Source organism: Nerophis lumbriciformis, linkage group LG13 (assembly GCF_033978685.3).
Source record: "Nerophis lumbriciformis linkage group LG13, RoL_Nlum_v2.1, whole genome shotgun sequence".
Lineage (NCBI taxonomy): Eukaryota > Metazoa > Chordata > Actinopteri > Syngnathiformes > Syngnathidae > Nerophis > Nerophis lumbriciformis.
The window spans coordinates 2,163,715-2,185,289 of NC_084560.2; the positions used below are offsets into that span (position 1 = coordinate 2,163,715).

The following is a 21,575-nucleotide window of genomic DNA, read 5'->3' on the forward strand; positions in this document are numbered from 1 at the left end:
CGTTTTGCAGTTCACTTTGCACTTTGTTTGTGTGTGTGTGTGTGTGTGTGTGTGTGTGTGTGTGTGTGTGTTCTTGTCTTTCTAGCCTTCTTGAGACATGAAGAAGGAAAAGTATCTTCCATATGAGGAGGTGTGAACAAGTGATGACATAAATCAATAACATTGCATCTAATAGACAATGTCTCATTTGTGGTGACATCTATCAAAAGGAGGGTGGTCCCAAAAAGGAGGGATTGTTCACATTGACTGTGTGTCGCTTTTAAAAGTGCTCCCCCTCTGGTCAACATATGAAATAACAAGTGTGTGTAAGAAATTGAAATGCGCCCCCAATGGCCAAAATGTATTAAAAATAAATAAATAAAAAATAAAGAAAGAAATATGTATGTAGAGACATACTGTAATAACTTGAAGTAAATATAAAATAAAAAACAAACCAAAAAATGAACTAAAATCAGTGTTTTTCTCACAATGTGTCGACTTTTCTCTCGTAAAATTGGGAACAATTTCTCATATTCTTTCTGTTTCTGTGATATTGCAATATTTTCTTGTAAAATTATTACTTTTTTATGTAAAATTATTACTTTTCAATGCAAAATGGTGACATTTGTCATATAAAATTCTGACTTGCATCACAATATTGCCTTTTTTTTTTTGTTGTTCTTGTAAAATAGTGAAATTTTTTGAGTAAAATTATGACTTTTGTCATTATTTTTGCCAAGTAAAATTCAGATTATTATAATATTGCCAAACCTTTAAAGTTTTCTTATAACATTGTGGCTTTTGTCGAGTAAGATGACGACTCTTCATAAAATTGCCAAAATTTTAAGTTTTTCTTGTAAAATTACTGAGTAAAATTCCAACTTTTATCATAATATTGCACAAATGTTCCGTTTTTCTTGTAAAATTTTGACTTGCGTTGAGTAAAATAAGGACTTTTGTTATAATACTGCCAAAATTCTACGTTTTTCTTGTGAAATTGTGACCTTTTGCTCAATAATGATCAGTGATTATTGGTGATTATGACTGATGATCAGTTATTAGTGATTATCGGGGATTAACAATGATTATTTGATATTATTAGTGATGATTAGTGATTTTTAATGATTATCAGTGATGATCAGTGATTGCCATCCATCCATCCATCCATCTTCTTCCGCTTATCCGAGGTCGGGTCGTGGGGGCAGCAGCCTAAGCAGGGAAGCCCAGACTTTCCTCTCCCCAGCCACTTCGTCCAGCTCTTCCTGTGGGATCCCGAGGCGTTCCCAGGCCAGCCGGGAGACATAGTCTTCCCAACGTGTCCTGGGTCTTCCCCGTGGCCTCCTACCGGTTGGACGTGCCCTAAACACCTCCCGAGGGAGGCGTTCAGGTGGCATCCTGACCAGATGCCCGAACCACCTCATCTGGCTCCTCTCCATGTGGAGGAGCAGCGGCTTTACTTTGAGCTCCCCCCGGATGGCAGAGCTTCGAAGTCACCCTATCTCTAAGGGAGAGACCCGCCACCCGGCGGAGGAAACTCATTTCAGCCGCCTGTACCCGTGATCTTGTCCTTTCAGTCAGAACCCAAAGCTCATGACCATAGGTGAGGATGGGAACGTAGATCGACCGGTAAATCGAGAGCTTTGCCTTCCGGCTCAGCTCCTTCTTCACCACAACGGATCGATACAGCGTCCGCATTACTGAAGATGCCGCACCGATCCGCCTGTCGATCTCCCGATCCACTTTTCCCTCACTCGTGAACAAGACTCCTAGGTACTTGAACTCCTCCACTTGGGGCAGGGTCTCCTCCCCAACCCGGAGATGGCACTCCACCCTTTTCCGGGCGAGAACCATGGACTCGGACTTGGAGGTGCTGATTCTCATCCCAGTCGCTTCACACTCGGCTGCGAACCGATCCAGTGAAAGCTGAAGATCCTGGCCAGATGAAGCCATCAGGACCACATCATCTGCAAAAAGCAGAGACCTAATCCTGCAGCCACCAAACCAGATCCCCTCAACGCCTTGACTGCGCCTAGAAATTCTGTCCATAAAAGTTATGAACAGAATGGGTGACAAAGGGCAGCCTTGGCGGAGTCCAACCCTCACTGGAAACGTGTCCGACTTACTGCCGGCAATGCGGACCAAGCTCTGACACTGATCATACAGGGAGCGGACAGCCACAATCAGACAGTCCGATACCCCATACTCTCTGAGCACTCCCCACAGGACTTCCCGAGGGACACGGTCGAATGCCTTCTCCAAGTCCACAAAGCACATGTAGACTGGTTGGGCAAACTCCCATGCACCCTCAAGGACCCTGCCCAGAGTATAGAGCTGGTCCACAGTTCCACGACCAGGACGAAAACCACACTGTTCCTCCTGAATCTGAGGTTCGACTATCCGTCGTAGCCTCCTCTCCAGTACACCTGAATAGACCTTACCAGTAAGGCTGAGGAGTGTGATCCCACGATAGTTGGAACACACCCTCCAGTTCCCCTTCTTAAAGAGAGGAACCACCACCCCGGTCTGCCAATCCAGAGGTACCGCCCCCGATGTCCACGCGATGTTGCAGAGTCTTGTCAACCAAGACAGCCCCACAGCATCCAGAGCCTTAAGGAACTCCGGGCGGGTCTCATCCACCCCCGGGGCCTTGCCACCGAGGAGCTTTTTAACTACCTCAGCAACCTCAGCCCCAATCAGTGATTGTTAGTGATTATTTATTATTAGTGATGATCAATAATGATAACTGATTATTAGTGATTATCAGCGATGATTAGTGATTGTAAGTGATTACTTATTATCAGTGATTAGTGATGATCAGTGATTGTTAGTGATTATTTATTATTATACGTGATTATCAATAATGGTCAGTGATTATTGCTGATGATCAGTTGTTATTAGTGATTATCGGGATTGTTAGTGGTTAACAATGATCATTAGAGATTACCAGTGATTATTAGTGAATATTAGTGATTTTTAATGATTATCAGTGATGATCAGTAATTATTAGTGATGATCATTACCATGAATTGATTGGACCACGACTTAAACAAGTGTAAAAACTTATTGGGGTGTTACCATTTAGTGGTCACTTGTACGGAATATGTACTGTACTGTGCAATCTACTAATAAAAGTTTCAATCAATCAATCAGTGATTATCAGTTATTAGTGATTATAAGGGATTGTTACTTATCAGTGATGATCAGTGATTGTTAGTGATGATTTATTATTAGTAATTATCAATAATGATCAGTGATTATTAGTGAATATTAGTGATTATCAGTGATTATTAGTGATGATCAGTTATTAGTGATTATCAGGGATTATTAGTTATTAACAATGATTATTAGATATTACTAGTGATTATTTGTGGTGATTTGTAATGATGATCGGTGATTATTGGTGATTATCAGTTGTTATTAGTGATGATCAACAATGATTAGTGATTGTTGGTGATTATTTATTATTATTATTAGTGATTATCAGTAATGATCAGTGATTATTAGTGACTGTTTCTCATGATTTTTCTATTTTCTATTTTGTAGACAAAGAATGTTAAAAATTTTAATGTTACGTTTCGATATCAATGACTTTTTTTTTTTTACTGTACCGAGGTACCAGGCGACCCGTGAGGACTTGGTACCGAGGTACCAGGCGACCCGTGAGGACTTGGTACCGAGGTACCTGGCGACCCGGGAGGACTTGGTACCTAGGTACCTGGCGACCCCTGAGGACTTTGTACCGAGGTACCAGGCGACCTGTGAGGACTTGGTACCGAGGTACCAGGCGACCCGTGAGGACTTGGTACCGAGGTACCTGGCGACCCGGGAGGACTTGGTACCTAGGTACCTGGCGACCCCTGAGGACTTGGTACCGAGGTACCAGGCGACCCGTGAGGACTTGGTACCGAGGTACCTGGCGACCCGGGAGGACTTGGTACCTAGGTACCTGGCGACCCCTGAGGACTTGGTACCGAGGTACCTGGCGATCCGGGAGAACTTGGTACCGAGGTACCAGGCGACCCGGGAGGACTTGGTGCCGAGGTACCCGGCGACCCGTGAGGACTTGGTACCGAGGTACCAGGCGACCCGTGAGGACTTGGTGCCGAGGTACCCGTCGACCCGTGAGGACTTGGTAGTGTTGCATTGCCATCTACTCACCAGTCCATTTCCATTTGGGACAGATTGCAGCGCGCCTTGCTCACCAAATGTGCGGAAGTGAAGGAGAAACTACAAGGTGCACATGGACAAAGTGAGGAGAAGGGAAGGAAGGCACATGCTTGCTGATCAGACACTTACAATTTGGATCTGGCTGGAATCCAAGATTTTCAGTGTGGACAAACATCGGGAAGTCCCGGTGAGTCCTGGTATACTTCGGTGGTAAAGGGAACCTGGGCCCTGGTTTCCGATTCTGGTCTCTGATGTTGCATTGGATGCTGAGCTGAGAGCCACCCTCAAACACACTTCACTCTGGAAACACACCTGGATGATCCCGGCTGAGATGTTCACCTGGATGGGAGAACATGACAAGATCATCTTCTTATTTCACTTCAACGCTGCTCCGACATTCTTCTTCTGCACTTTGATAGAAACCACTCAAACATTTCATAGAAACCACTCAAACATTTGATAGAAACCACTCAAACATTTCATAGAAACCACTCAAACTAGTCAGCTGCCAATGTGGGAACATTTTCTCTCCACATATATATTGATCAACCATGAGTCAGTCCACATATATATTGATCAACCATGAGTCAGTCCACATATATATTGATCAACCATGAGTCAGTCCACATATATATTGATCAACCATGAGTCAGTCCACATATATATTGATCAACCATGAGTCAGTCCACATACATATTGATCAACCATAAGTCAGTCCACATATATATTGATCAACCATGAGTCAGTCCACATATATATTGATCAACCATGAGTCAGTCCACATATATATTGATCAACCATGAGTCAGTCCACATATATATTGATCAACCATGAGTCAGTCCACATATATATAGATCAACCATGAGTCAGTCCACATATATATTGATCAACCATGAGTCAGTCCACATATATATAGATCAACCATGAGTCAGCCCACATATATATTGATCAACCATGAGTCAATCCACATATATATTGATCAACCATGAGTCAGTCCACATATATATTGATCAACCATGAGTCAGTCCACATATATATAGATCAACCATGAGTCAGTCCACATATATATTGATCAACCATGAGTCAGTCCACATATATATAGATCAACCATGAGTCAGTCCACATATATATTGATCAACCATGAGTCAGTCCACATATATATTGATCAACCATGAGTCAGTCCACATATATATTGATCAACCATGAGTCAGTCCACATATATATTGATCAACCATGAGTCAGCCCACATATATATTGATCATCCATGAGTCAGCCCACATATATATTGATCAACCATGAGTCAGCCCACATATATATTGATCAACCATGAGTCAGTCCACATATATATTGATCAACCATGAGTCAGTCCACATATATATTGATCAACCATGTGTTGATCTCTATGTAATTATTATTAGTGAGAATCAGTCATTACCAGTGAACATTAGTGATAATTAGTGATTATTAGTGATAATCAGTGATTATTAGTGATAATCAGTTAGCATTAGTGATAATCAGAATCAGAATCAGAATCAGCTTTATTGTCATTACGCAAGGTAACGAGATTGAGGCCATTCCATACAGTGCGATGTGTGCATGCTAGAAAAACAATGTGCAAATATATAAAAATTTAAAAAATGTAGAAGTGCAATGAATATGGTGTGAAATGAATATATACATGAAAAAACAAAACAAAAACAGGGTGGTTGGTGGAATGGGTTATTGCACCGAAGAGAAGGCAGTTATGAGGGACAAAGGGGCAGTCCGTTCAGGATGGTTATGGCCCTGGGGAAGAAGCTGTTCTTTAGCCTGTTTGTTTTGGTTTTAATGCACCTGTAGCGCTTCCCAGAGGGCAGCAGGTGGAACAGGTCAGAGCCAGGGTGGGTGCTGTCCTTGATGATGGCACTGGCTCTGTTGAGGCAGCGGGAGGTGTAGATGTCCGTCAGAGAGGGGGGAGGGCGGTCGATGATCTTCTGAGCCGTCTTGACCACTCTTTGCAGACTCTCCCTGTCTGCTGCAGTGCAGCTGCCGTACCATACCGTAATACAGAAGGTCAGCAGGCTCTCGATGGACGAGCGGTAGAAGGTCAGCAGCAGGTCAGGCTTCAGGTTGTACTTCCCGAGGACTCTAAGGAAGTGTAGCCGCTGCTGAGCCTTCTTGATGATTGATGTGGTGTTGACTGTCCAGGAGAAGTCATTAGAGATGTGGACTCCAAGGTACCTGAAGGTGTGGACCCTCTCTACACGCTCGCCGTTGATGTAGAGGGGGGCAGGGTCGGTGCTGCTCCTCCTGAAGTCGACGATGATCTCTCTGGTCTTGCTGGTGTTGAGAGCGAGGTTGTTCTCCGAAGACCAGGCCGTCAGCTTCAGGACCTCCTCTCTGTAGGCAGCCTCGTCACCCCTGGAGATGAGCCCGACCACTGTGGTATCGTCGGCAAACTTGACGGTAAGGTTGTCACTGTGGGCCGGACTGCAGTCATGGGTGTAAAGGCAGTAGAGGAGGGGGCTCAGCACACAGCCCTGTGGGGAGCCGATGCTCAGCGTGCGGGAGGATGAGAGGTGCGGGCCAAGTCTCACATTCTGGGGTCGGTCCGTTAGGAAGTCCCTTATCCAGGCGTTTGTGAGAGGGGGGAGGCCAAGAGTGTCCAGTTTATTGCAGAGTCTGTCCGGGATTATTGTATTGAAGGCAGAGCTATAGTCCACAGAGAGCATCCGGACGTAGCTCTGCTGCTGCTCCAGGTGGTTCAGAGCAGAGTGGAGAGCAACAGCGATGGCGTCCTCTGTGGACCTGTTCGCCCGGTATGCGAACTGGTGGGGGTCGAAGTCTGGAGGGATATGGTCCTTGATGTGCTGGAGAACAAGTCGCTCGAAGCACTTCATGATTACCGGAGTGAGGGCCACTGGTCGGTAATCATTCAGGCTGGTGATGGGAGACTTCTTCGGCACCGGGATTATTGTAGATGACTTCAGGCAGGATGGGATGACTGCCTGAGCCAGGGAGAGGTTGAAGATCCTGGTGGGGGGGAGCGAGCTGGTGGGCGCACGTCCTGAGCACCTTTCCAGGTACTCCGTCTGGTCCGGTAGCCTTCCTGGGGTTCACAGCCAGGAGCACTCGTCTGACACTGTGCTCCTGTACAGTGAGTGGAGTGGCGCCGGAGCCCGGTGGGGGCGGGGGCAGGGCTGGAGCAGATGAGTGTCGCTGGGGGGTTTCGAAACGGGCAAAGAAACAGTTAAGCTCCTCTGCCAGTGTCGCACTCTGATCCGCAGTTGTCATATTGCAGCCTCTGAAGTTCGTGATGTCATGAATGCCCCGCCACACCTCCCGTGGGTTTTTGCTGGACAGATGGGACTCTATGCACCTCCTGTGGTCCGCCTTTGCTTTTTTAATCCCTCTCTTCAGGTCGGCTCTAGCAACACTGTACAGTGCCCTGTCCCCTGACCTGAAGGCTGCGTCGCGGGCCCTGAGGAGTGTGCGGACCTGGCTGGTCATCCAGGGTTTCTTGTTGGGGTAAACCCGGATGTTTTTTTCCACAGTCACATTCCCGATGCAGAACTTTATGTAGTCCAGCACCGTTCCTGTGGCTGTCTCCAGCTCCTGTTGTTGGAAGAGGTCCCAGTCTGTGTGTTGGAAGCAGTCCTGAAGTTTGGGGAGTGCATCGTCAGGCCAGGTCATAACAGTCTTTGTGATAGGCCTGGCCTGGCGTCTGATGGGGGTGTAGGTAGGAGAGAGCAGGAGGGAAAGATGGTCTGACTGTCCAAGCTGGGGGAGGGGTGTAGCTCTGTACGCGTGCTTTATGTTGGTATACACGTGGTCCAGGGTGTTCTTGCCCCTTGTAGAACACTTCACGTGCTGGTAGAACTTAGAGAGTACAGTCTTCAGATTGGCCTTATTAAAATCCCCTGCTATGATATGTTAGTGATTATTTATTATTATTAGTGACTATCAGTAATGATCAATAAGTATTAGTGACTGTTTTTTGTGATTTTTCTATTTTGTAGACTAAGAATGTTAAACATTCAAATTTGACTATCAATGACATCACAGTATTTGTCTTATTTTGCACAAATGAAGATTATTTGTGACATGCATCACTGTCAAACACGGATCATGTAGCAGACAAAGGAAGAACTGCTGCGTCTGGAAGGTAGTGTTGTGTAGTGTAACCCACATTTAAAATACCCATTAAAAATATGCATACAGTGCAAAGACTTTTATTGTGGAGGGTTACTTCCTGCCGCTCACTTCCTTTTAAGGAAGGGCTGCTCACTTTACCACCCCCATCACGTCTGCGGTGCTGTGAGACGCGCTTGAGAAGAAACTCGCAAAATCTTCTCATTCTCACACTTTGCAAACTTCTTAATCAGGTGAGTCTTTTAACATGGCATAATCAACGGAATTACAAACTCACAATCATGTGTCATGTCGTCAATATTATGTTAGCATTTGTTTTAGTATAGGCAGGCCCGGCCCTAACCAATCTGGCGCCCTAGGCAAGATTTTAGGTGGCGCCCCCCCCACCCCCTTCCTGTGGGACTCCGAGGCGTTCCCAGGCCAGCCGGGAGACATAGTCTTCCCAACGTGTCCTGGGTCTTCCCCGCGGCCTCCTACCGGTGGGACGTGCCCTAAACACCTCCCTAGGGAGGCGTTCGGGTGGCATCCTGTCCAGATGCCCGAACCACCTCATCTGGCTCCTCTCGATGTGGAGGAGCAGCGGCTTTACTTTGAGCTCCTCCCGGATGGCAGAGCTTCTCACCCTATCTCTAAGGGAGAGACCCGCCACCCGGCGGAGGAAACTCATTTCGGCTGCTAGTACCCGTGATCTTGTCCTTTCGGTCATAACCCAAAGCTCATGACCATAGGTGAGGATGGGAACGTAGATCGACCGGTAAATCGAGAGCTTTGCCTTCCGGCTCAGCTCCTTCTTCACCACAACGGATCGATACAGCGTCCGCATTACTGAAGACGCCGCACCGATCCGGCTGTCGATCTCACGATCCACTCTTCCCCCACTCGTGAACAAGTCTCCGAGGTACTTGAACTCCTCCACTTGGGGCAAGATCTCCTCCCCAACCCGGAGATGGCACTCCACCCTTTTCCGGGCGAGAACCATGGACTCGGACTTGGAGGTGCTGATTCTCATCCCAGTCGCTTCACACTCAGCTGCGAACCGATCCAGTGAGAGCTGAAGATCCTGGCCAGATGAAGCCATCAGGACCACATCATCTGCAAAAAGCAGAGACCTAATCCTGCAGCCACCAAACCAGATCCCCTCAACGCCTTGACTGCGCCTAGAAATTCTATCCATAAAGGTTATGAACAGAATCGGTGACAAAGGGCAGCCTTGGCGGAGTCCAACCCTCACTGGAAACGTGTCCGACTTACTACAGGCAATGCGGACCAAGCTCTGGCACTGATCATACAGGGAGCGGACTGCCACAATCACACAGTCCGATACCCCGTACTCTCTGAGCACTCCCCACAGGACTTCCCGAGGGACACGGTCGAATGCCTTCTCCAAGTCCACAAAACACATGTAGACTGGTTGGGCAAACTCCCATGCACCCTCAAGGACCCTGCCGAGAGTATAGAGCTGGTCCACAGTTCCACGACCAGGACGAAAACCACACTGTTCCTCCTGAATCCGAGGTACGCCTCGGGGTCCCACAGGAAGAGCTGGACGAAGTGGCTGGGGAGAGGGAAGTCTGGGCTTCCCTGCTTAAGCTGCTGCCCCCGCGACCCGACCTCGGATAAGCGGAAGAAGATGGATGGATGGATGGATGGATGGCCCCCCCCCACCCTCCCCCACATCGGCAGTGAAGTGTATATACTCACAAGAAACCGAATAGCTTTGTCTTTGACCTTTTTTTTTTACTTACAACTGTAACCGAGGGTTTATATATGTCGCCTATACGGTATGAAACTACAAAATAATAAACACGGAATCTCCAGTTTACACGAGGACCACTTTATTTACCTTCTTTTTCAAAACCTTCGCTCCACTTCAACAACGTGACCTCACTTCCGCTCTTAGCGCCTTCAAAATAAGAGCTCAAGGCATATACTGTATGACAGCGTATAACAGGAACTTAACATCACCAAGAGGAAAGCCCATAAAAATAGGTTACACAACTATACCTAATATATAAAGGGGTGGAAAAGTGACTATTACCTGCAGGGCAAACATTAGCTAACCAGAAGGCAATAACAATGTAAACAAAAAACACCTGCTTAAAAGATCTAATCAAGGAATGTAAGGTGGGAGTACTGTAATTACCTAACGTTACATTATTATTTTCCATGACAATTTACCCCCCTCCACAATATTAACCCGACGTTAAAACAGAACTAGCTATTTATTGATTAGAATCATGTAACATTAGCTTAATGCTAAAAAGCCAGTCTGATTGTGGCAGTCCGCTCCCTGTATGATCAGTGTCAGAGCTTGGTTCGCATTGCCGGCAGTAAGTCGGACACGTTTCCGGTGAGGGTTGGACTCCGCCAAGGCTGCCCTTTGTCACCGATTCTGTTCATAACTTTTATGGACAGAATTTCTAGGCGCAGTCAAGGCGTTGAGGGGATCCGGTTTGGTGACTGCAGGATTAGGTCTCTGCTTTTTGCAGATGATTTGGTCCTGATGGCTTCATCTGGCCAGGATCTTCAGCTCTCACTGGATCGGTTCGCAGCTGAGTGTGAAGCGACTGGGATGAGAATCAGCACCTCCAAGTCCGAGTCCATGGTTCTCGCCCGGAAAAGGGTGGAGTGCCATCTCCGGGTTGGGGAGGAGATCTTGCCCCAAGTGGAGGAGTTCAAGTACCTCGGAGTCTTGTTCACGAGTGAGGGAAGAGTGGATCGTGAGATCGACAGGCGGATCGGTGCGGCGTCTTCAGTAATGCGGACGCTGTATCGATCCGTTGTGGTGAAGAAGGAGCTGAGCCGGAAGGCAAAGCTCTCAATTTACCGGTCGATCTACGTTCCCATCCTCACCTATGGTCATGAGCTTTGGGTTATGACCGAAAGGACAAGATCACGGGTACAAGCGGCCGAAATGAGTTTCCTCCGCCGGGTGGCGGGGCTCTCCCTTAGAGATAGGGTGAGAAGCTCTGTCATCCGGGGGTAGCTCAAAGTAAAGCCGCTGCTCCTCCACATCGAGAGGAGCCAGATGAGGTGGTTCGGGCATCTGGTCAGGATGCCACCCGAGCGCCTCCCTAAGGAGGTGTTTAGGGCATGTCCGACCGGTAGGAGGCTACGAGGAAGACCCAGGACACGTTGGGAAGACTATGTCTCCCGGCTGGCCTGGGAACGCCTCGGGATCCCCCGGGAGGAGCTGGACGAAGTGGCTGGGGAGAGGGAAGTCTGGGCTTCCCTGCTTAGGCTGCTGCCCCCGCGACCCGACCTCGGATAAGCGGAAGAAGATGGATGGATGGATGGATAAAAAGCCATGTTACTATCACATTCTGTAACAGACAAATAATTTCATGTAGGCTAACGTTACCTACCTGCTACCTCTGTCTTTTCTCGTTTCTACTCCTCTTCTTTTCTCTTTTTTTCTTCCCTGGGCACCTGACAGTTTTGGCCGTTTTGACATCTTGTGTTGATTTTTTGATGTGGTGACGTCCAAAAAGAGTCATGATACGGGAAGGGAGGGGGCGCACCGTGCGGGGGAGGGAGGGGGGGAGCGTAATGTTGTAACAAATAATATTTCTATTAAATAGGCTTTACTTTGCATTTTAATTAACGTGGGATTATTTTTTGTATTTAGAAATAATAGTACCAACTTTTTTTTCTTCTTTTTTTTTCTCCAACATTTGTGGCACTGGCGTGGCGCCCCCTGATGGACGGCGCCCTTAGCATTTGCCTATACGGCCTATGCCACGGGCCGGCCCTGGGCCTGGGTCACCAACCTTTTTGAAACCAAAAACTACTTCTTGGGTACTGATTAATGCGAAGGGCTACCAGTTTGATACACACTTGAATAAATAAATATATTGTCATTTGTAAGTTACACGTAAGTGTTATTTAAACAAGAATAGCTAAATAAATAAATGTATATATATATTAAAAAAAATGGGTATTTCTGTCTGTCATTCCGTCGTACATTTTTTTTCCTTTTACGGAAGGTTTTTTGTAGAGAATAAATGATGAAAAAAAACACTGAATTGAACGGTTTAAAAGAGGAGAAAACACGAAAAAAATTAAAATTTGAAACATAGTTTATCTTCAATTTCGACTCTTTAAAATTCAAAATCCAACCGACAAAAAGAAGAGAAAAACTAGCTAATTTGAATCTTTTTGAAAAAATGAATTTATGGAACATTATTAGTCATTTTTCCTGATTAAGATACATTTTAGAATTTTGATGACATGTTTTAAATTGGTTAAAATCCAATCTGCACTTTGTTAGAATATTTAACAAATTGGACCAAGCTATATTTCTAACAAAGACAAATCAGTATTTCTTCTAGATTTTCCAGAACAAAAATTTTAAAAGAAATTCAAAATACTTTGAAATAAGATTTCAATTTGATTCTACAGATTTTCTAGATTTGCCAGAATAATTTTTTTTGAATTTTAATCATAGTAAGTTTGAAGAAATATTTCACAAATATTCTTCGTCGAAAAACCAGAAGCTAAAATATTTATTATACTTTACAATAAAAAAAAAAAAAGAAAATTTACTTGAACATTGATTTAAATTGTCAGGAAAGAAGAGGAAGAAATTTAAAAGGTAAAAAGGTATATATTAGAGATGCGCGGTTTGCGGGCACAACCGCGGAGTCCGCGGATTATCCGCGGATCGGGCGGATGAAATTAAAAAAAATAAGATTTTATCCGCGCGCGGGTCGGGTCGGGCGGATTAATTAGATTTTTTTTTTTTTTTTTTTTTTTTTTTTTTTTTTTTTTGCGGGTGGCAGTTAAACCAATTGGGAAATATATATACATAGTTAAATGTTGTTACCCACATACGAAAAACGAGCAGGCACCTGCAGCATATGCCACAACAGAAGAAAAAAAAAGAAAGAGATGGACACTTTTACGGAGCGGAGAAGGGACGCCTCGCCGGGGTCCGGGACCGAGGCCCCTTCCCCCGAGAGGGCCCCACCGGGAGCCGTAGCTGAGGCGATCCGCGAGAAGGGCCCAACGCACGTCCAGGGTCACTACCGCGCCCACCGCACCGACACCCCGCCTCGTCCGCCTTCGCCGCGGCCGGCGTCACGCGCAGCAGGTAAGCAGCTTACCTGCCCGCCACCCCCGTGGCCGGGGGCTCGTAACAGGGGTCACTCCGCGCGCTCCGCCCGCGCAGCTTACCTGCCCGCCACCCCTGTTGCCGGGGGCTCGTAACAGGGGTCACTCCGCGCGCAGTGCGCTCACGAAAGGGGTGGGGCTCACCCTGGTTGATATAGAGAGCAGGACGGTGGCCATGGAAGTCGGAACCCGCTAAGGAGTGTGTAACAACCCACCTGCCGAATCAACTAGCCCTGAAAATGGATGGCGCTGGAGCGTGGGCCCATACCTGGCCGTCGCCGGCAGCGAGACGCGCTTGGAGGTGCGCTCAGCGCGGCTCCCATATGATTGCGCACTGGTGTGCGTCTGGGTCGTGACAGCGTGGCACGCGAAAGTCTGTGCTGCATTGGATCAGTCTCCTTTCTTTAACAGGCAAAAGCTTTATAACCTCACCATACCTGCCAACTTTTGAAATCAGAAAAACCTAGTAGCCAGGGTCCAAGGGCCGCAGGCCCCGGTAGGTCCAGGACAAAGTCCCGGTGGAGGGTTCAGGGCTTCGCCCCCCGACGCAAAATGATTATTAGCATTCAGACAGGTTAAAATGTTGCTAAAACCATCACTTTTCTATCAGTCACAGTGACTTTTCAAAACAAAAATATTACAGCAAAAATCATATGGGTTGATTGGCATGTTTATTCTGTAAGCTAACTTCAATAGTTTGAAATTATTTTGACAGTTAATGCCAGTTATCCTGTCAACCTTTCACAAGACTTCAATTTGTTAATTGAGAGTATAAACAGTATAAACACAGTAAACAAATGGTAAAACAGTACTAAACAATTACATTTAAAAAAAAATTGGTGTCATTATTAACTTTCTGTCCAAGCTTGTATAATCTACTGCCTTGTTCAATTGTAACAAATATTCTGTGCCTAAAATTCACATTTCTATCACAATTATCATACTGTAAACATGGTAAGCTAACTTCATTAAAATTAATAGTCCTGTCAATAGCATGGAATTACAATTCAAATGTAGTTTTTTTGTAAGCCTTTCAAAAGAATTCAAAATATGAAAAATTAATGAAAATGAATTGAAGCCATCAGACACTTGAAAAGTGGCACATCACATCTCTAATGTAATCATTTGAACTTTTCAACAGAAATAGCACTGCAAAAATATTAAGGACATGCTTCTGTATTTTGGTAGTTATGCTGTCAACATTTAACAAGATTTCTTCAACTTGGACTTGAAAGCATAAATAGTATAAACACTTTTAACAGTATGTCGTGCTGTGAAATACAGCCGACAGGATTGCGCACCAAACACGAAGCAAGGCCAAAGCGCATGCATGGTGCAGGAGAACAAAGGACTTCTTTCATTTAAGGTTTGTGATAAACCATCAAACTCATTCGTTAAAAGGACTCTATAGTAATATAAAGCAAATTTTTCTGGACGTTATCATGCAAGAAAAGTTTATTTTTGGGACCGCGATCACCGCGTAATGATTTTTAAAGGTTGCATTACAAACATTTAACTGTCCCATGTGATCAGCCAGTGCGATTGGAAATCCATGCTCAATTATTGCCTCCGTAAATAAAACTTCGGGCGGGTGCGGGCGGATGGCGGGCGGGTGCAGTTCTGATCAAACGTTACATCGGGTGGATGGCGGATGGTTGACGACTTTCTGACGCGGTTGCGGATGAAATAAATTGCCTATCCGCGCATCTCTAGTATATATGTTTAAAAATCCTAAAATCATTTTTAAGGTTGTATTTTTTTCTCTAAAATTGTATTTCTAAAAGTAATAAGAAGCAAAGTAAAAAAATAAATGAATTTATTTAAACAAGTGAAGACCCATCCATCCATCCATTTTCTACCGCTTATTCCAAGTGAAGACCAAGTCTTTAAAATATTTTCTTGGATTTTCAAATTCTATTTGAGTTTTGTCTCTTTTAGAATTAAAAATGTCGAGCAAAGCGAGACCAGCTTGCTAGTAAATAAATACAATTTAAAAAATAGAGGCAGCTCACTGGTAAGTGCTGCTCTTTGAGCTATTTTTAGAACAGGCCAGCGGGCGACTGATCTGGTCCTTACGGGCTACCTGGTGACCGCGGGCACCGCGTTGGTGACCCCTGCCCTAGTATATACAATAATATAAACCAAGTCATTTAGGATTATTTCATATCTTCATTTAAATAAAAATATATTTGTATCTTTTTTAGATACAGTCAATAAATAATGTGAACATGTATCATAACATGGAAATCTAAGAGAACGTGTTGTGGATGATTGTGGACTGGGAATTTTTTTAATTTAATTTTTTTTACACATTTTTATTAAAAATAAATAAATAAAAGTTTTTCCGACGTATTACATTTTAGACGATTTCTCTTCTTAGTTATTATTTCTCCGGCTGTAGAAAAGAGCCGCTCACAGGGCACAGAGGAGGCGACACAGTTGATGCCATGGCACCCCAAACCATCACCCAACCATGCAAATTTTGCATTTCCTTTGGAAATCGAGGTCCCAGAGTCTGGAGGAAGACAGGAGAGGCACAGGATCCACGTTGCCTGAAGTCTAGTGTAAAGTTTCCACCATCAGTGATGGTTTGGGGTGCCATGTCATCTGCTGGTGTCGGTCCACTCTGTTTCCTGAGATCCAGGGTCAACGCAGCCGTCTACCAGCAAGTTTTAGAGCACTTCATGCTTCCTGCTGCTGACCTGCTCTATGGAGATGGAGATTTCAAGTTCCAACAGGACTTGGCGCCTGCACACAGCGCAAAATCTACCCGTGCCTGGTTTACGGACCATGGTATTTCTGTTCTAAATTGGCCCGCCAACTCCCCTGACCTTAGCCCCATAGAAAATCTGTGGGGTATTGTGAAAAGGAAGATGCAGAATGCCAGACCCAAAAACGCAGAAGAGTTGAAGGCCACTATCAGAGCAACCTGGGCTCTCATAACACCTGAGCAGTGCCAGAAACTCATCGACTCCATGCCACGCCGCATTAACGCAGTAATTGAGGCAAAAGGAGCTCCAACCAAGTATTGAGTATTGTACATGCTCATATTTTTCATTTTCATACTTTTCAGTTGGCCAACATTTCTAAAAATCCCTTTTTTGTATTAGCCTTACACAATATTCAAATTTTGTGACACACGGAATTTTGGATTTTCATTTGTTGCCACTTCAAATCATCAAAATTAAATGAAATAAACATTTGAATGCATCAGTCTGTGTGCAATGAATAAATATAATGTACAAGTTACACCTTTTGAATGCAATTACTGAAATAAATCGAGTTTTTCAAAATATTCTAATTTACTGGCTTTTACCTGTATTTAATGTTAATCCGCGATTTCACCGAGCGTTTCACTGACGGTTTCGCCTGACGCTGCTTCATTAAAACCGCCGCTGTTTGACTCGGTCACCTGTTTTCATACCGACGAGCTAACGTGTCCAGTTTATAACCCTGTTGTCAATAAACACACATGGACTGAAGCTAAATTGTCCACTGTCCACTGCAGCATGTGAATGCAATGAAAGTAATAAAATCCGAGCCAACCAGCTGTTAAAATGTTGTCCAGGTTAATGTTTTGGCCATTAAAGGCCCTTCATTTCAAGATTTCAACTGTGATTGGGCTTTAAACAGGTGGCTGACCTGTTCAGATGAGTGTAACTGCTACTGGTCAAATAATGTGAAATAGCATTTAATTTTACATGTATGCAATGCCATTTAAATGTAATTATAGATAATAATAATAATAAATACTGTGTAGTGTTGTAAATAGTCAACGGGAAGAATTTTAGTAAGATATAAGCCATGAGCACTACACAGCCAGAAAAAAACCTAGGCAGGACAAGTAAAAATATTGGGGCAAGTAGATTTGAGAAGTCGGGCAAGTAGAAAAAAACCTTAACGTTGAACCCTGCATGTGTTGAGCTGCTGGTTAGACGGCACTGTACATAGAGCGCTTCTGCTCGTTAGTAATAAATTCTAATGTTGGATGTTCACTCCTTCACACAGATGAGTATAGAAAAATATTTTCAACGGCCGAAAAGGGCTGGACTTGGAGAGGAGGTAGGCCTACAGTCCGGACCACAGGTGCGACCTGTTCAGCAGGAGGAGGAGGAGGAGGTTGACTGACTGTGGCAGGACACCTCTGCCTCTGTTTCACTTCATGTTGCTGGTAAATAATATGGTTGTAGTAGTAGGCTAAAGTTAAATTATTTAGTATTCACTAATTAAAGGGGCAGAGCTTTAAGAGACATTTTAGCTTTTATATTTTATAAGATATATTTTTTGTAAGAACCACAATTAATAAATATATTTCAGTGAATCACTAATTGTTCAAATCTGTATATAAATATGTACATAAAATGTTGTAATTATATTCCAACTCCGCGTTCTTCTTGGTCATCGCCGCTTTTCCGGGAGACTCCCGAAATTCAGCGCCTCTCCCGAAAACCTCCCGGGACAAATTTTCTCCCGAAAATCTCCCGAAATTCAGGCGGAGCTGGAGGCCACGCCCCCTCCAGCTCCATGCGGACCTGAGTGACGTGTTGACAGCCTGTTCTCACGTCCGCTTTCCCACAATATAAACAGCTAATGATGGAGGGCGAGTTCTTGGTTTCTTATGTGTGTTTATTGTTAGGCAGTTTCATTAACGTCCTCCCAGCGCGGTAACAACACACAACAACAGCAGTCAAGTTTTTGTCTGCCGTAAAGCAGTTCGTTTGCCGTAAACAGCAATGTTGTGACACTTTTAAACAGGACAATACTGCCATCTACTGTACATGCATATGTAACCCACCCATAATGTGTCACATTTTTGTGTTGATTTATTTATTTTATTTTGTGGTTTGAATTCGTTTTTGGAGCTGTCATTACACATTTATCAGTATTCACATTGGTCAGTAGGGGGCAGTAGGGCGTTTCTTCCCAATTGAATGCTATCACCTGCAGACCGGAAGTGTCTTGTCATTCTGATGAGCGCGACCAGTATGTGAACAATTGAAACGTCCTGTGTGCTTTTTCCTCCTGTATAACAGGTTAGTTTTGGTGAATCAACTCACTGAATAATATCCATGTGATCTTTATACGTTTAAGTACACATTCTGATGATGGAGCCTAACTCTAAAGTGTTTGTGAGTTGTAGTTTGTATTTGTGAATGAATCCAGTGCACAGCTGCAGTAATCAATACAAAAAGGCGACGTGAGTGCGCAATGTTTATATAGGAACTTCTGATCCTAATTCAGACTCCCAAATTAGAGCTCCCGTTTTCTTATTGATTTTATAATGTATATTTGTATAATGTGTGTGTTCTGAAATAGTGACAGAGAATAGAACAAGGATGGACAATTCAACCCTTAACTCAACAATGAGTAGATGAGTGTTATGTGTGTGTATATGTGTAAATAAATGAACACTGAAATTCAAGTATTTAATTTATTTATGTATATATATATATATGTAATAAAATATATATATATATATATATATATATATATATATATATATATATATATATATATATATATATATATATATATATATATATATATATATATATATATATATATATATAAAACATCAACATCCAAGACAAACAACAGCACAACTTTATCTCCTTTGATATCGAAGAATTTTACCCTTCCATCACGCAAGACCTACTGACTCAAGCACTAGACTTCGCCTCAGACTACGACTCAATCACAGGCAACGAAAGAAACATCATCATCCACGCAAAAAACTCCATTCTCATCCACAACAGTACACCATGGCAAAAAAAGAACAATGCAACATTTGACGTCACTATGGGAAGTTTTGACGGAGCAGAAACGTGTGAACTCGTTGGGAGTTTCCTCCTCTCCCAGCTCGCTAGCCTCAATCTGAACCTTGGTATTTACCGTGATGACGGACTGGCAGTGTGTCGCGCCTCGCCAAGGAGCAGCGAGAATACCAAGAAGCGCATATGCCAAATTTCAAAGAGAACGGCCTACGGATCACGATTGAAGCCAACAAGCAAACCGTCAACTTCCTTGACGTCACTTTCAACCTGAGAAATAACAGCTACCAACCATTCACGAAACCCAACACAACACTCCAATACGTGCACCATGACAGCAACCACCCACCCACCACCACGAAAAGAATACCTACCGGAATTAATAAAAGGCTATCGATGCTGTCATCTAGCAAAGCTGAATTTGACCAAGCAACCCCCCCGTACCAAAAAGCCCTTGATGAAAGCGGATACAATTTCACCCTCACCTATGAACCCACGCCAGGAAACCAGCCAAAAAAGAACAGAAAACGAAACGACATCATCTGGTACAACCCCCCATACAGCAAAAACGTCTCAACTAACATTGGACACAAATTCCTCAATCTGATTGACAAACACTTTCCCAAAGACAACACCCTAAGAAAAGTATTCAACAAGAACAACATTAAATTGAGCTACAGCTGCATGAACAATATACGGCAAATAATCTCAAACCACAACAAAACAATTGCAAATGAGCCGTCGACCCCCGGACAGAGCGACTCCAAAACCAACAAAGGCTGTAACTGTCGAAAGAAACCTGATTGCCCTCTCAACGGGGGGTGCTTACAAACATCAGTTGTCTACCAATCTAAGGTAATACGCAAGGACATTAACACATCCGACACATATGTAGGATTAACCGAGGGAGAATTCAAAACCAGATGGAACAATCACAAGGCTTCTTTCAGGAACCAAAACCTGCGAAATACCACAGAACTCAGCAAACACATTTGGGACCTCAAAGACAATAATGTTGAATATTCAATAACATGGCAAATTCTTGCATCCAGCACACCTTACAATAGTGGTAATAAAAGATGCAACCTATGCTTGAAAGAGAAACTGTTTATTATTTACCGTCCAGACCTGTCATCCCACAACAAGTGCAGCGAAATTGTAACAGCATGCCGCCACAGACGGAAACACCTCCTAGGTAACACATGAGCCAATCACCACGCCCCTACGCCAGCCTGTACCCACCCACTCTGTGCCCTATACAAACCATGGTATGTGAATGCTCCCATTAAAATCTCCTGATGATTGAGGGTACCCCCCCTCATGAAACAGGCCTGTAGAGATGAAATAGTCTTGTGATTTTTTTCCCACACATACATATATATATATATATATAGCTAGAATTCACTGAAAGTCAAGTATTTCTTATATATGTATATCTTAACCACGCCCCCCGCCCCACCCCCGACCACGCCCCCCACCTCCCGAAATCGGAGGTCTCAAGGTTGGCAAGTATGGTTTATTAGTACAACAAATTAGTCACAATTGAATGCTTACATTATGCTTTCAAGTACATCTATAATGTACTTTGCTAGTGAAGAGGTAACTAGATTACTCACTTTGGTTTTTTTGGACTTTTAGGTCAGGTTTTTTGTACGGGAAGGAATACCCGTTGACCCAAACAACCTGAGCTTCCTATCCACCTTCAAACTCAACTCAACAAATGGCGAGCTAAACAACTACGCGGTAGGACAAGCATTTTTTGTTTCTCCTCCGCCGCGAACCTTTTGGATTACTTTTGTTTTTGAACTGAACTTTTGGACTGACGCGAAAGCGTTTGCGTACCTTTTTGAACTGAACTGTGAAGTTGTTCCGAGAAGGCAGCAGGACTGCATCTTGTATTTTGTGTTTTGGGCATTTTTTTAAATTTGTTCCTATTGTGTCATCTGTGTCATTTATATTCTTGTGTCAATACATTTAATGCAGTCGAAAGCAAGATAACTAGTTGTGGTCATCTTTCATACCTCAGGTTCCTAGACCAGAAGTTGGCAACCCGCGGCTCTTTGACCACTCTGATGCGGCTCAGCTGCATTCTTGCCAACCCTCCCGATTTTTCCGGGAGACTTCCGGATTTCACTGCCTCTCCCAGGGCAAACATTCTCCGATTTTCACCCGGACAACAAAATTGAGGGCGTGCCGTGATGGCACTGCATTTTGCGTCCTCTACAAACTGTCGTCGCGTTTCGGGAGAACATCCACACCGTAACACAACATAAACACAACAGAACAAATACCCAGAATCCCATGCATCCCTAACTCTTCCGGGCTACATTACACACCCTGCTACCACCAAACCCCGCCCACCTCAATCTACGCACGGGGGGTGGGGGGGTGTTGTTGATGTGTGGGGGGGCAGGG

The 21,575-nt window shown here is 44.3% G+C and overlaps 1 protein-coding gene across 1 annotated transcript in view; it reads left to right on the forward strand.

Annotated features, from left to right (window-relative positions):
• gtdc1 (glycosyltransferase-like domain containing 1) overlaps positions 1-3,720 on the forward strand; it is a 95,229-nt gene extending 91,509 nt beyond the window's left edge. Inside the window, exon 11 of the mRNA XM_072914415.1 lies at positions 3,592-3,720. The gene's annotated coding sequence lies outside the window, so the exon portion shown is untranslated. The remainder of the gene's footprint in view (positions 1-3,591) is intronic.
• Positions 3,721-21,575: the final 17,855 nt, after the last annotated feature.